The sequence below is a fragment of the Hylaeus anthracinus genome, unplaced genomic scaffold (assembly GCF_026225885.1).
Source record: "Hylaeus anthracinus isolate JK02 unplaced genomic scaffold, UHH_iyHylAnth1.0_haploid 4, whole genome shotgun sequence".
Taxonomy (NCBI): domain Eukaryota; kingdom Metazoa; phylum Arthropoda; class Insecta; order Hymenoptera; family Colletidae; genus Hylaeus; species Hylaeus anthracinus.
The window spans coordinates 8,568,430-8,580,659 of NW_026535289.1; the positions used below are offsets into that span (position 1 = coordinate 8,568,430).

General features: G+C 46.2%; 1 protein-coding gene and 1 long non-coding RNA gene across 3 annotated transcripts in view; one reads left to right on the forward strand and one right to left on the reverse strand.

The window, feature by feature from the left end:
* Positions 1-3,782, forward strand: part of LOC128894514 (uncharacterized) — a 42,245-nt gene extending 38,463 nt beyond the window's left edge. The window contains exons 3-4 of the long non-coding RNA XR_008461583.1: positions 3,208-3,302; positions 3,432-3,782. This is a non-coding gene — a long non-coding RNA (uncharacterized LOC128894514). The remainder of the gene's footprint in view (positions 1-3,207; positions 3,303-3,431) is intronic.
* Positions 1-12,230, reverse strand: part of LOC128894504 (3-phosphoinositide-dependent protein kinase 1) — a 404,982-nt gene that overhangs the window by 86,011 nt on the left and 306,741 nt on the right. The window lies entirely within an intron of this gene.

The following is a 12,230-nucleotide window of genomic DNA, read 5'->3' on the forward strand; positions in this document are numbered from 1 at the left end:
TGGGATTCGAGATGGGGAACCCAGATGAACTCCACTGGCGTGGCGCTTAACGTGTTAATTGCTAGACGTTCGCGAGGTAAAAAATTTATTTATATACTAACGCATCGAGCGTTCCAGTATCCAGCCTTAACGACTCAGTCTCCGATTACTGGCAACGGTCGCGCAAGAAGCGGTCAGCCATCCGCACGATAAACGTAGATCGGAATTTCGATACTCGCTCGAACGTTATTTTCGCATTACCATTCTGCGGTGTATATTTAGAATCTACGATGCTCGGCATTAACGCCGATACGCTCACCGCGTTCGCATATTTGAGATTTTTCTGATTGCGAGGAATGGCAGTGGAAATGCCCGCAAAGGTCATCCTGAAAGACCACGCTCCCATCTGCTGAGAGTAGAGCGTGCCAGAGCCTGAAAGGACGGACGGTGGATTGCTTACAAGATATACATATTAATAATGCCAGTAGTGCGTTTCTATTGCATTAAAATTAAAAAATGGGAGTACAAATTCAAAAAACGACAAAACATCTCATTTCTCGTAGAATGAAATATCTGCTAAGGAAATGTCCTACGAGTCCCTCCGTTTTTCAAGAGTTGTCCATAATCTACTATTTTACGAAACCAGACATTTTACGTCTAGACATTATCGTGTCCTAGATCGGGAAATCCTTTCCGAAGGGTTTCGAATCGCGACACTCGAATCCGTCCGACGAATAAGAATGACTCGGACGATTCGGATCGCGGTTGAAATTTTTCAATGCTCTCCTGGACGGCAAGGTGGTTCGCAGGGTCGTGGAATCGCGTTCGGAAGACCGATAGGCTGGCCCCGGGTCCAAGGGAGTTCGAGGAATAATGGGCGAGGATCGCGGCATGCTCTAGGTGAAAGATGCTGCGTGTCCCAAGGAGGAACACGGCCGGGAGTTCGCGGGAAAAGAGAGGAGAGGAACGGACTTAACGGCTGCTAGAACGGAAAGCGAGGGAAGAAGAGAACGCTAGAAGGAGAGGAAGAGGTTGCTGGCTGAGGCGAAGAGGAGGACGGTTGGAGTGGGCAAGACAGGAGAGCGAACGGAGGACATCGAACTGAAATGGCCTCTGGGAGCGCATTCCAGTATTCCACTCTCGCTACCTTAGGCCATCCTCTCCCTCCCCTCTGTCTGTCCTCCGTCCTTCTCTTCTTCAGGATTCTTCTCCTTCTTCGGCGTCGTTGTCGACGTCGTCGTCATCCCTTTCTCTCTGTTCCTCTCGTCCTTCGCGACCGCCGACTCTTTTCGTCGAGTCGTCCACCTCCCCCTCTCCCTCGTTCTCGCGGTCTCATCCCTATCGCCGGTGCTCAGCATCCTCCTTTGGACTTAGAGTCCTTTTATTTCGCTCTCCGCATTCTTCAGTTTTCGCTCGCCGCCGGCGCGACGGACTTTCCTCCTCGGCCGACACCGCGGACCGATCCTCAGTGCCTCGCGTAACGTTCGAAAATTAGGGTCGACATTTATCGATACGCGAGGCAGAGGTGGCGAATTTTTTGTCAACACCGATGGTGCGAGGACGAGAGCTGCTGGTAAAGGATTTCGAATGATGGGTCGAAGGAACGCAAACAGAGTTCAAGATCACTCCCAATCGCGAATCCGATCGGTTCGTTTCGTCGACATTCGAGACAAGAAGACAAATCTTAACGCGTTGACTGCCACACTAATACTCTTACAAATTTCTACTGCGATTAAATTTTATTTACTGACTATTGAAGACTACATCATCGTGCATTTATTGTGGTATTTATTTTTGTAACTTCACCGAAAATCAAATATTTCATATAAATTCATTTTCTTTGATATTTAACTTTCAAAATTAATTTTTTTATTTCTTTAGTAAAAAGCACTGTCACCCATATATGGTGACATGGCGGTCAACGTATTAAGAAAGTTATCCATCATATTTGAAGGTCGATAGAATGAAACAATGTTTATCGTAAATTGCAAACAATCGTAAATTTGCAGACGGTACGAACATATTCCACGATTCGAAACCGACTCGAGGGGTTGATGGTTCCGATCCTCCTTGCTCTGCGATCGTTTAGAAAGGAATCTCCCAGCGAGGATAAACCTTTTACGAACATTAGCACGCTGCAGCCAAGGTGTCTCTCGCTTATGTAAGAGTTTTCGAATTCCTTCCGTTTATTAGTACGTCTATGTTTACCGAATTACGAGCCGCTGGCAACCACGTTGTTATTTACATGCGTGTCCGCAGGTAGAATCCTGGCACCTGTCCGCGGTCTCGGTCCTTTTTTATTTAGTCCCCAGGCCGCATTCCTCCGCTTCCGTTGGCCGCCGCGACGCGGATTTCCTTTGTCCCGTTGCGTGCACCGTGCACGAATTTCTTTTGCATACTTCGTTTAACGCGATCCGCCCTGCGCTCCGAAATTTCCGATTCCCGACCATCGATTTACGTGTTCAGTCGAACGTGTGCTTCGGACATTCTAACGTAGACGGGGTAGCGTCGAATGCTGAAGATTTATACGATTCTTCTAACGTTACAAAAATGTTTCATTATAAATACGTACACGAATAACCTTTACACATGTACATATATATTTATAATGAAGTATTTATTTAGAAACGTGACATCTATCATTTAATTTAGACAAACTTCGTGAATGAACATAGAAGGTACGAATACTTATGGGACTGACTGTATATCATTAGCATCTGTACCTCTCAAAGTCCGCCCCCTCCGACGGTTGCAAGGGAGAAGTAGCGCGTACAGGGTTTTCAGGACGTGAAATCAGGTTCCTTTGTTAAAAAAAAGGACTCAAACGCGATTCCCTTAAATCATATTCCATTGTTGCCTTTAAGTTTTTTGCCGCCCGCCTTTTCCCGAGCTCGCTCGTCCAGAGAATACGCCGATGGTACGAAAATGCCCGGAAGAGAACGCGGCTCCGCTCGAGTCTGGAGGACGAACGTAAATTTTTTTTATTACATTGCCATTGCCCGTTGAATTACCGACAGCCTTGGCACGCGAGCTACCGGGCGAACAATGCTCGCGTCCCATGGAGGAGAACTCAATGACCCTGAAAAGTCGACTTAGCCTTCCCATTCGAAACTTCCCTCGACGGGGTTATCAAAATTTTCGACTCCTCCACGACGCTTCCCGCGATCAAATCCAATTCCAGGGGGTCGACTCGTTCGATCGGAGACTACATGAATTTTTATTCTTTAGGGTTACCGGTGATCGGGGCATCGGAGATATTTGAGTGGACCCGAAGGAGGACTTATCCTTTAGAGACCCCTGACGTATCAAAGTTGAAGAGCAAGGTACCGCAACCTCAGAGCGTTGAGGTGTAAAGAGATTCTGCTCCAAGAAAATTTTATTTTGCTTCATAAGTATTATTTCTGATACAAAGAACAATGTCACACCCCTCACCCTCTGCGTCTCGAATTCAGGTTCAGAAATTGCAGAACGAGGATCGTCGCACGCGTTAGCAGACGGTCGCTATCGAGTCGTTTGACGGCGAGAGTGGAGAGCGAAAACGAAGCCATCGAACAATTACGCGCCCAATTCAACGAATGATTGCAACGAATGATGACACTGCAATCGACGGTTTCTCACAGTTCGTCCAGTGTTCCGTCAGGGCCGTGGAAAGTTCGCGCGAGCATAAAATCTCGATCGGGGATCGCAGAGTTTCCACGCTAGGGGAAGGGTTTTCGCGGTGCTAGAATTTAATGGCCGTGGCAGAAGTTCCGCTTAACGAGATGGAGTGAGCCCGAAAGATAAATCGGACCTGGCGCTTTTATTCTCCGCGGTGAGTTTCGAGCTCGGAGATTTTCCTTTGACGATGTCTTTAATTCTTATGGAAGATATCCCGCGTACGGTGACATACGCAATCATAGTATACAGTCAGTCTCATAAATATTCGTATTCTCTATGTCTATTAAAGAAGTTTGACTAAATTAAATAGTAGGTTCGATGTTTTCAAATAAATGTTTCATTAGAAATATGTTCATGGATAAACTTTACACTTGTACATATCATTTGATTTAAACAAATTTGTTCAATAAACACAGGGAGTACGAATATTTATGGGATTGACTGTATATAGAAGGATGCTGCGAGAATTTTGCTATGCGAGGATTTTAATGCAATGAAGTTTATATCTATTTGGCGCGGTATTTGAACACGGTTAATTTTCATGGAATTTATATTCTTAAAAAAGCATGCTTCGGTCATCTCAGACTATTTCCTATTTATAATTCTCTCAGCCAGTCTTGCAAGCTTCCTGCTTTGAACAAGGTGCCTCTGGCAAGGTTCTAGGCTTCGCATTGCGAAAGGCTGACAGATACGTTCTTTAATTATACGTGAAGCGTAACTGAAAATCAAACAGTTGGTGCATGTCTACCTATTTTATATTCTATACAGCGTAGCTTTGAAGTGACAAAGTCCTCTTCGTGAAGACTCCGTGAAGTGACATGTGACCATCCAATGTCCAAAGGGCCCCCACTCTTAGGTAACCTGAACGTCTTGTACTGCAAGGTGGGCGGAAGTTTTGCAATGTTTGAGAAATCGCCCAAGAAATTCAGATCCTCCCGGTTCGAGCTATGCTCGTATAGGATAGCTAGATAGGAGGGGCATGCACTTAGTGGGTATTTTAGAGTTAATTAGTTAGTCATCGCGATATCTGTCATGGCTCTTCGCGAAACCTTGCGAAGCCAGTGGAGAGCGTAGGGCACTGACCAAAGAATTGGACTTCGTCGAACACGAGAACAGTGTTCGAGTCGAGGAAGTAGAAGGCCTCAGGAGAGTGTACCGACAATTAATGCAAGTGGGTTCTGGTTGAAGAGGAAGAGCCCAGAGGCAGTAGGCTTCGAAGGATAGGAAAATTATCATGGGCCTTCGAGATGGGTTTCTCTGAGAGGTACGCTCGCTTCAAATTATTCTGCCTATACTACTATCCATGATAGCGTGTGAATTTGATATGGTTTGTATGTTACTTTATGGAATCCACAACTTTTCTTAAAAATCTGTTCCTAAAATGATCATCGTCGTTCGCACTCATGCGGATAGTCGAGTGACTCAGACTGTTCATCGTATAATTAACAGGGTGCACTGTTCGATTCAAATCAGGCGGTGCCGTATTCTGCGCATCCCTGGCTGGAGATAACCAGTCTCCACGGAAAGTGCCGTAAACAGGCTAAAATGTGGCTCCCGACATGCAGCCAATGGTAATGGGCGAACTAACGGTGGAATTCCAGGCAACGCTTCGTGCTTTCAGACGAAACGCCGCGAACGAGCGTTCCTATAAAACGGCGTGGCCCCTTTTCAGCCGCGGAAAGCGCGTCCCCATCCTCCACCTCAGGATCATCGAACCGCCTTCATCCCCGAATATGTTTCCGTTTTCCCTATTAAGTTCTCGAGAAGTTCCCTCGTTTGGCTCGCCGTTATCTCCGGATCCCGCCCTTCCCCACCCTGTACCTTATCCGAGCCAGGTTCTGTTTTCTTCGCGCCGCTCGCAAATTAGAATTTGGATCGCTCCGCGTTAACGAGGAGCGGATTAAAGGGCAGGACTCGTCGGCGGTTGTTTCCTCGAGCGGAGGAGAATGTAACGAGCTCGAAGTGGGAGTATTTGAATTCCATTGGCACTCGATAATGATGTTTATAACCTTTGAACCGAGGGGGGCCTCGAAAGAGTCCGCGAGGTCCTCCCATCTTGAGGGGTACAGCCCCCGGCATGCGTATAGTTTTCTAACTACGACTACGTGTGACTTGGCCCGTGGCAAAGCATGTAAGTTGCGCACCTCTGCCTCGAGTTGTCCTCGAAGGAGCGCATAACGCCTAACTACCCGCACGACAAGGTTTCATTATCTCGACGATTTTACGAGATCGAGAAAAAGGCTGGATCGTCAGCCTCTCAAGGATGCTCGTTATCGTGGACGATCCTCCGCGACGTCGCGAGAGGGAAGAGGATTTCGCGTAAAGAGGGACAAGAAAAAGGGCGGGAAATGTAGAAATAACTGGTTCACGCTATTTTTTTCGCAGCGAAAAGACCGAAGAAACTGTGGTCGTAACGTGGACTATGTCCTGAACAACATTATCTTCGTGATCAGAGTTAGTTACTGCAATTCCACTATCGTTATCATTGCATTTATTATATCGTTGGCATATCAAAATGTAAATGCATCATTCTTTTATCCTTTTGGTAACGGCGATTCAATTTTATGCTATCACGAATTCGATTTCTTGGGTATCCTGAACTCTAACAAAACATTGAAATATAGTCAAGATTGTATGGAAATTAAGTTGAAAGTAAATGTTAACGTTTCTTTAATACGCCTCCAATACTTAAGTTAATTCCAAGACGCAGTAACGACTAAGAGCACTTTCGAAAAGAAGATTACTCGAAGCGATATTCCGAGGTCGCCTCGAAGACCAAAAAAGGAACTTCGTCGGCGACAGATTTGGAAAAACTGAAACGTTCAATGTCGAGCGAGAACACGGAAGTGCTTTCGATTTGAATCGAATACGCGTCGTCGATCCGGTATCGATACCGTCCTTGTGCTTCCTCTACAGGCGATTCGATCGAACCTACGCAAAAGAAAAGCTAGCAACGCGTTGTCCTTGTTTATCGATCGACAATGGAACGATTGAATTATCATCGACAATTAACGGAGACCAACGCTATGTTCCGGCTAATTGGCTGGCGCAGGATGTCGACACGTGGCTACTGTCAACAATACTATATCTGGCATGGCTAAGACCCCACTTGGAATGTGCGTCAACTATTACTTAACCCTTTCTGCGTCGTAATATATTTCAATCGATGCTTGGCGCGAGAAAAATCCAACCGTTATCGTTCTCTTCGACAATGAAACGTTAGTCCAAAATATAATGCAAATCTCTTCTCGAACACCATAAACAAAGTGAAATTAAAATATAACGTAGATCGATGCATTATGCCTTCTTATAAATAATTACCCACTTCCCCTTTGAAATATCAAGTGAGATTCGTGCGATAGAGAGTTAATTAAATTTCCTGCATCCCATAGTTCGTTCGGAACGTCCAATATTTATGCCGGAAGTTAATCTCGACGCGCATAGTTCGGTCGTAGCGAAAAGCTGTCCATTTTCGTGGCGTTTAAGCGATCACGGCTCGTTTCGACTCGTCGCCCGGATTTATGAGCTCCATTTTTCCTAGATAGGTCGCCGGTAATTTTTCTCGACGACGAAACGACTGTTACATCGTTTCGATCAGGTTCGAAACGCTGATTCCGTCGGAATTTCATAGCATCTCCGTTTGAATCGAAGTATTTGTCAGACATCGGGTTTTGCGCCATATTTCGTGAGTTTTTTGAAGAGCAAGCTGGTTTTCCTTTCGACGACGCACCGTGGCTATCATTTTCCTGTCCGTTGCGTCTTGCAAAAATCGCTGGTGTTAATTCGACGAACCGTGAACCAAGGATCGCATCTGCATCTTCGCGGACTGCTGGAACAAAGTGGAGCGGCAACGTTTCTTCCTCGGTCGAGAGCACCTGATCACGGCGACTCTAAGTTGCCTAGTGTCACGATATCCTGATCATCTACCGATCAACGAGAATGGGTTCACATTCCATCGACGATCTCCGACCGCGTTACGTTTAAGGCCCATTTCCCGGCGCTCGTCAGACCACCGGCGGAATATTCACGAGCTGCCTGACTCTCGATTCCCTGAGTGGTAACTCAGACGTGCATACATACGCACAGGGAAAAGTCTCATCTAGAGACAAATTCGAATTCGAATTCTGAATTACAAAATCTGGTTTCCCCGAGAGGGATTTCCTTGTTGTCATTTGTTTCGTAAATATATAAATTTAACGATTATTACTTTACGCTTTTAAAGATGCTCTTGAACCGGAGGTTCGGAAGGTTGGGATTGTCAAACGCGTCTTTCTCGTTTAAGTGAAAATTACTCGGTACACGATGGGTTTGATATTCAGGGAACATAGGATACACAGGGAAAATAAATTCGGTTTCGCGCAGAAGACCCCGCGGAGTTCGAATCGGCGGCGCGAGGCGAAAAAGCGCGAAGCGATTGCCGCGCAATAAGGCTCCGGCGTTTCGTGGCAGACACCGTGGCTAACGGATGTGCCGTTACGGGGCCGCATTCCACGGAGCCACGCATGCGCGACGCGACACATTCCATTGTCTTTTACATTCTTCGCGGCCGTTTCTCTCCTCCTCGGTATTCTTAGCACGCTCGCCCGCCAACAACCGCCCCTGGCGCAACGGCGCAGGGCACAGAGGGCCTTATCCTGCCTCGTGCTTTGCCCTTTGCTCCCCCCACCCCTCTCTGAACCCCACGCCGCGCCCGTACTTCCACCGTCGCTCCCTCGTTCTCTTCATCTTCGAAGCGGTTAGAGTGTTCCCTTTCGTCTCCTCGCGTTCCACGCTCCATGCGCTGCAACTTTGTGTTTGTCATTTTCTTTCACCTTTGTCTTCGTCTTCGTCTTCGCCCTTTTTGAATCTTTTTGCGTCTCGAACGACCGGGCTCTTCGCTCTTCACCGGCTCTGTTCCCTTCGCTGATTCGCCAGCCCCACCGGGATCACGTGTTCTGGCCTGTTTACGCGAACGTTCATCCCTTTCGGCGTTCCTCTTCGACTCTTTGTCTTTCCCTTATCTAGATCCTCCGCCCACTACTACACTTAAATCGTCGTGTTGCCCTGATCATTTTTTAAATTCACTATACAGAGTTATTCGTATCAATTCTCGATTAGCGTTCTTTCAATATTGCGTCCTTTCATTCTTCCGCGAGATCTTCAACCGAGCGAAACTTCCTCCGACTCTTCGTTGAATCTTCTCGCGTGAACGTTCTTGTTGCCCTCAACAAAATGAAGGTAGAGAAGTATCGCCATTGGCTAATATTCAATCACATTTCGATTTTTGCAAATTAACCGAGTAGACGATGTATGGAGTTTGTAATGCGCGGATAGATGTTTACATAGCGGTTAGCATGTTTGAAACCTACGCCAGGAATGTCCTGGGGCAACATTGTCAGCTTTACTCAGCAGAACTCGTTTTTGCTCTTCATTCCCCTCAACTTTATCTCGTTTCTTCGTCTTCCTCTTCATTTGCTAGCTTTCGATGCCACTCGGTTGGATTCCTGAAGAGAAGAAACGAGTTTTGCGATTCCAGCGGAATGTGTAGTTTATATTCACCGATTAACCGGCTGAATTTGTCAGCAAAGTTAATGGCTCGATTAATATCTCATTTTAAGGGACCACCGTACGGAGAACGCAGTTTACGTCCAGAAGGATCGTTAAGTCGTTCGAGGAACGTTGGCATTATTTCCTACGAATTTTATTGCTAAATTTCCGTAACGTCTTATCTTATAAGCTCAAAAGACATCTGCCTAAGGCTTCGATCGAAGGACCCTCCGAAACGCTTCAAAGATACCTGTGGTACCAACACTAATTCGGTAGGTTCAAACAGGTTCGCATAACAAACAATTTAAGCTCACTTCGATGTGCATGCGATAATAAAATAAATGTAAATAAATATAATTAAAAGACGTGTGTAGTTTCTTTTCTAGGCGTGCTTCTGCGTAATATTTCCCGACGGCGAGCCGAACACGCGAAATCTATGGCTCGAGGAGCGGAAGAACCGAGGCGTTCCGCAATTCCAAGACGGAATTCCGTTCGGCTTGGTCTGCGATCCGCGCAACGTCTTCGCGATTACTCCACACAGCTACGCGACTGGGTAAATACACGCGCTCGTAGCGTTCGCGCATGCGTCGATGCGCACCGCTATACGCGAGTAATGTCCCAAGAAATAACAAGCAACGCAATTTCTATTAATTCAAACGTCTTCATAGCCGGTTCTCCGTTTATTTCCAGCAGCCAAGATGGTGGAAAAATGCCATTCCGTCCCTTTTTACGTGGGAGGTATTTACTCGAACTGAACATTTTATGTATGCTCGTGAGTCGGGAAAAACAAACAAGAAAATTCTAGAAAATTCTGATCGAAAAATTGCACCCATCTCTGTCACGAACGGTTCTTAAGACGGAAGACTCAGTTACTCGATTGACGTCGATGGGAGGATTTTCGAGTCCTCTATTTTCTTAAAGGGACAAGTTAATCCTTGGAAGATACGAGACCCTGGTACTTCGTATGTCTTGAATTACGAAAATATTACGGCCATGGACGTTTCGAAGTATTTTCAAGAAAAAAATTAAGAAGAACCGCGTGGTAAGCGTTTTCTCGCGAAGAGTGTGATGAAAGTCAACGGGAGTCGAGAATCAGCCCGAAACAATCATAACTGGTGCATAATAGAGGGTCCAGTGCTTGATCGAAATCATCGAGCCGCTCAGAAGCTGAATGCGTTAATGGCCCCCACTGGTTCGCGCCAATCGACGACGACTTCGTGATCGTTTCGACGATCCTTAAGGCCGAAAATTGGCATCATCGGAAAGCATTTCATGGACTACAGTGAATCTACAATTTCGGGAGCGGTCTCGTCCACTTCACAAATCACCCACTTTTCGACAACCATACAGTTGTCATACAGTGATTTCGCAAAAATTGCCTTCATCGGTGCTTACATGGACCAGTCTTCGTCTCGAACGTGCGAAGATTCATACGTGGGGTTTTCAGTGAGGAGACAAGAAACAAACGACTTCGAGCAAGGTAGGTATTAAATACTTCTCATTCGACGACTTCATTTACCGTATTAAAACAAAAAAATAATGTGTTTCACGCTCGAGTATGATACCTGTAACCTCGATCGAGAATCATCGAACACTGTTCTACTTTACTCGGCAGTACCCAACCAATAGGTACTATGATTGACATACCCAAACCTCCCATCATCAACCGATTCATCGAACACGAGTGTTCGAAGTTTCGTCCAAACCAACGCGAAGGGTGGTTTGTTTTGGATCGTCTCTGTTGTTTAATACAGTCTTGCGAAGGATACTACCCGGAACGAGTACTACGGGAGCAGAAAGACCAGGGACCGATTCGATGATCAAAATCGGAAATCGAACCGACGGACTTCGAACACGATTGTCGACAAGCGACAAGCGACAAGCTGTTCCCAGTATCGCCGCCATAAGAAGCGGTTCCGCTCGTCATACGAATATCTCAGTCGTTGTTGGAGGAGTCACACGGGTTTCGGCAGTTTCGTGTCCTTTTATGGCCACACGGCGGAATACAGTCGCCGCGCAAGGATTTCGGTGATCCCGGCCAGAAACGGGCGAAATTCTTACAAAAATTTCATAACTTCTCCATAAAAGTGTCGAACGACGAGCGAAAAATGAATTGGCTCCGATCTGTTCTGGGCTAAATCGAAATCGGACGACGAAACGTACGAATGAATACCAAATAAATTGACCCACGCGTGGTTAGGTTGGCCTTTCGAAAGAATTCCGGGAGTTTCGATTACTCTTGCACCATCTAGACAACGTGGCGAAGAAAGTCTAGGACGAGTAGGGCATGAGCTTCGTCACGTTCCCCCTGCATTCTTAGACCACATAGTCGCGAGTTAGATGCATCAACGCGTTCCACAAGTTTGACACGTAACAACGTCCATTTTTCTACGCGTGCATACTTAGACTTATCAGAAAACGTTACTAACGCTCCCATCCGGCAATGGAATCCACCTGCCTCGCAGACAATCCGCGCTCGAAACCACCCCCTGAAAACTCTCGCATGGAGATCTCCGCGAACGATACATCTCTTTCACGCGTCGCTTTAAAGTTTATGGTTTTCAAAGTTATAACCATATTAATTATTCTAGGATTTTTCTCTGTTGCTTCTAACGCAGAGATCGAAGGTTCTAAATATATGAGGACATCAGCAACCAGCAATTTAATACATTGAATTAAAATGAAAAACCGACAGGACTAAACACGACGAGCAAAGCTTTTGCAATATTCTATATCGCCCTGGGTTTCATGAAATGAAATAAATAATGCAAGTGCAAACACGAATTTATTCGTGAGTGATCAATAATGTGTTGATTTTCTTACTCGTACATGTCCAAACTTGGCTCTCGATATTATTCAATCGATACGATCCAAGAGCGTCTTGTGCGGACTTCTAACAGGAGTCCTTCGTCCAGAGCCAAAACGCGAGGGAAGGTCCTCGAGATCGGTTTTGACAGACACGTCGACTGTTGCTCGGTCTGGCAAGGTTCCTCTGACCCCGTACGCGTACGCGCGCGGCCTAAACCCACTTTATTAGGTGGTCGGAAAAGGCTAGCCGGGTGTCTGAG